Source organism: Octopus sinensis, linkage group LG5 (genome assembly GCF_006345805.1).
Source record: "Octopus sinensis linkage group LG5, ASM634580v1, whole genome shotgun sequence".
Taxonomy (NCBI): Eukaryota; Metazoa; Mollusca; class Cephalopoda; order Octopoda; family Octopodidae; genus Octopus; species Octopus sinensis.
Genome location: NC_043001.1, coordinates 23,608,818 through 23,612,434, shown reverse-complemented (window position 1 = coordinate 23,612,434; position 3,617 = coordinate 23,608,818). Strand labels below are relative to the sequence as shown.

The 3,617-nt window shown below is 38.6% G+C and overlaps 1 long non-coding RNA gene across 1 annotated transcript; it reads right to left on the bottom strand.

The window, feature by feature from the left end:
* Window positions 1-286: 286 nt before the first annotated feature.
* Window positions 287-3,347, bottom strand: LOC118763596. The gene is made up of 2 exons (XR_004999347.1): window positions 1,394-3,347; window positions 287-1,162 (listed from the first exon to the last, which is right to left on the bottom strand). It is a non-coding gene; the product is annotated as an uncharacterized LOC118763596 (long non-coding RNA).
* Between the last annotated feature and the right edge of the window lie 270 nt (window positions 3,348-3,617).

Sequence of the window (3,617 nt, the reverse complement as noted above, 5' to 3'; positions counted from 1 at the left end):
GGGGGGGTTACTGTAGCTTTTTACGTTCTGAGATTTAATAATAAATTTTTAGAGAGTTACTTCCCTTATATATGCCAAAAATGCATTAAAAAATGGGAAAAATTGATGGTAAATTTTTTTAAATCGTAGACTCATCGTAGACGCGCGCTAATACCCAGAAGGGTTCGATATGAATCACGACTATAAGATACCCGGTTTTGGTTAAACTGCACCGCAAAATGTGGGAGTAGTTAGGAATCTAAATCGTAGGAGACAGATAGCACACAACCTCTCTTTTATATATAAAGATAAGTTTGGTCAATGAAGTGGCTGTGCTTAAGGTACGCACACCTCTGCTTCTCAAGACTAGTTAAATCCAAGTTAACACTCTTTATGAATAATTGCAAATTGACAGCTGAAGGAAAAATGCACACAGAGTGGGAATCCCAGAGAGGCAACATTCTGGGAATGAAGGACTGGGTTGAGAGGAGAAAAGATGTGTAAATCAGAAGTGCTTGAGTGGAGGTAGCACAAGACTAACTTGTTCTGAAGCGTAGATGACCAAACTAGTAGAAGGTTAAAATGATGCCCCTAGCAGTATTCACAATCTTCTCTGTAGTTCTGCATGCTTTCAGTGACTGTGAGGAAAGCGTGTACATACCATATTGAACATTATGCCCATTTGGCATTCTGTGACAAAAACTCTCCAGTCCTTGGTACATGACCTCTTATATGCCAATGATTGTGATCTTCAGCCACACAGAGCAGAGGTGATGTAAAACTTGATGGATAGATTTTGACACTCCTGCAAGACCTTTGACCTCACCATCAGCCTTGACAAAACTGTAGTAATGTACCAACCTGCACCTAGAATGCCATATATAGAGCTATCTATGTTGATGGCCACAAACTGAAGGTGGTTGGTAAGTTTACATACCTGGGCAGCATTACCAACAGTTGCTTCCCTATGGACGATGAGATCACTGCATTAATAAAAAAAAGGGACACTGATGCCTTTGCTGCTCTGGAGAGTTGTGTCTGGTCCTAGAAAAGCTGGCAGTCTACAACACGTGCATATTTTTGTGTCAAACATGGGTAGTGTACTGCCACACCTAAAAACACTTGAGTGTTATCATCAGCAATGTTTCAGAAATATCTTGGGCATCCACTGGATGACACATACCTATTTCTTTATTACCCACAAGGGGCTAAACATAGAGGGGACAAACAAGGACAGACATAGGTATTAAGTCGATTACATCGACTCCAGTGCGAAAGGATGAAAGGCAAAGTTGACTTTGGCGGAATTTGAACTCAGAACGTAACGGCAGATGAAATGCTGCTAAGCATTTCGCCCAACGTGCTAACGTTTCCGCCAGCTCGACGCCCTTAAAAGGGTATGGATGACACATACCCTTGACACAGAGGTTTTAGCCAATGCAGTGAGTACTGAGGCCAACATTCACTGTCACCAAATGTGCTGGGTTGGTCATGTTGTGCATCTTCATGACAGTAGAATTCTCAAGCAAATGTATGGCAAACCGTCACAAGGTACTCAACCACAACATAGGCCAAGAAAGCAATTTAAGGACAATGTAAAAGTATTGCTTGGAATCTGTGAGATTTCAGAACAGGTGTGGGAAGACATATCACATGATAGGAAAACCTGGAAGCAAAGAGTCTAAGATGAAGTGAGCACATTCCAGTGAAATGCAAACGAGTGGGCATGCTTAATGAGATCAGCATGAAATGACAATTCCATTGACCCTACAGTTCCTCATCAAGTCTGAAGTCTACGGCCGCATATGTTTGTTTTGCACAGGCCTGGTAAGCCAACAGAGAAGCCATACAGAAAGAACTGGAACAAACTACAACGATTTTCTTGCAGGGGCCAACCTCACATGCACTATTTTCCCCAAAACATGTGTATAAATCACTCAGAGTATTTAGGTATATGAGGGTGCACTGAAAAAAAAAAATCATCAGAATAATCCAGAACAATTAAGAAGTCAGAAGAATTTGTATGAATGTCAAATCTGCAACAAGTTCTGTAAGTTGCGAGCAGGATTCAAGAGCCATTGTCGTTTTCACAATATGTTATGCAGTGGTATATTTAGTCAGCCATGGTCATAAATGTTTCATGAGCCAACAGCCATCATGTGTGTGTATATGTGTGTGTATATATATATATATACGTAAAGTGTGCGTGTGCATGATCTGTTATAAAATCTTGTCATATGTTAAATGTTTGATGGCTTTGTTTATGTAATAATAACTTGGAGTTAGTCAACTAGCCAACCATCTTCTGAGTCATTAGTCAGGTGGAACCAAGAATCAAAGAGATAGCCAAACAATTATTAACGCAATGTATATTATCCATTGTAAGGAGTGCATCTTTTGTCCCCTAGCATAGGTTGGAGAATAGTCAGCTCAGACTGAAAACCAAGAACCATTATGACAAGAAAATAGGCATATGACACTGAGAGCCAACTTCCACACAGTGCAATCAAATATTGCTTAATTGAATACAAAGTCAGAAACAGAGAACTGCTGTACTTTGGAGGATAGCAAGCTATTCTCTAGTTATCAATTACTGCAAGTCATTAACCTATTTTAGGAGATAACAAGGATCTAAATCTCTTGTAGAAACAACATCTTCCACACCCTGAAATGAGCATAATTGGGATTAGCGTCTAAAAGTTCTGCGATTTCACTAACAATTTCAATTTCAAATTACATTACCTCTAACAAAGGTAAATTGGGAAGTGTTTATCCAGTAAAAATTTTTCTAGAAAAATTAAAAGAGCCTGTCAGCTGTATACAACTACACATAAAGTGTCACATGAGTAGCTTTATACAGCAATGATTGGGAAGCATGTAGCACATTCAACACCATGACCTCCCATTGTGAATTGTTTAATTCATTTTATTACTTTCCAGGGTTAATTATATATAGTTCCAGATAATCACATTATACTTTGTGCACTCAGATTTCTTATGGGATTTTATAGTTACAGCAGAGGCTTGTCAAATAGAGCAATACGGGGAAGCAATAGTTCAGCTAATAGCTAATATGCAGAGGAATGATGTCCAGAAGATAAAAGTCAGGTACAGCTAGGTAAAAGACAGGCAGAGAGGAAGAGGTGTTCTAGTGTTATATGTCAAGAAAAGAATGAAATGCTTTCAAAGTATTTTGAACTATAAGACAAATTAGACAGACATGGAAGAGCATTGTACTGTCAGTAACATTAATAATAATCCTTTCTACATTAGGCACAATGCTTGAAATTTCAAGGAAGGGGACTAGTCAATTACATTGACCCCAATGCTCAAATGACATTTATTTCATCAAAAGGACAAAAGCCAAAGTCGACCATAGCAGCATTTGAACTCAGGACATAAAACCAGAAAAAAATGTTGCTAAGGAATTTTGTCTGATGTGCTAGCAATTCTGTCAGCTCACTGCCTAAGTAACATTGAAAATAATGAAACATGAATGTGTTACTGTGAAATTTTGACAAAAAATTTGAATGCAACAGTGAGAGTCTATTTCAGTGGAAGCTTCAGGTGGGTTACATGAGGAAATCAGAATGGAAATGTTGTAAAAAGTGATGAGTATAAAAAGAGAGAAACCAGCA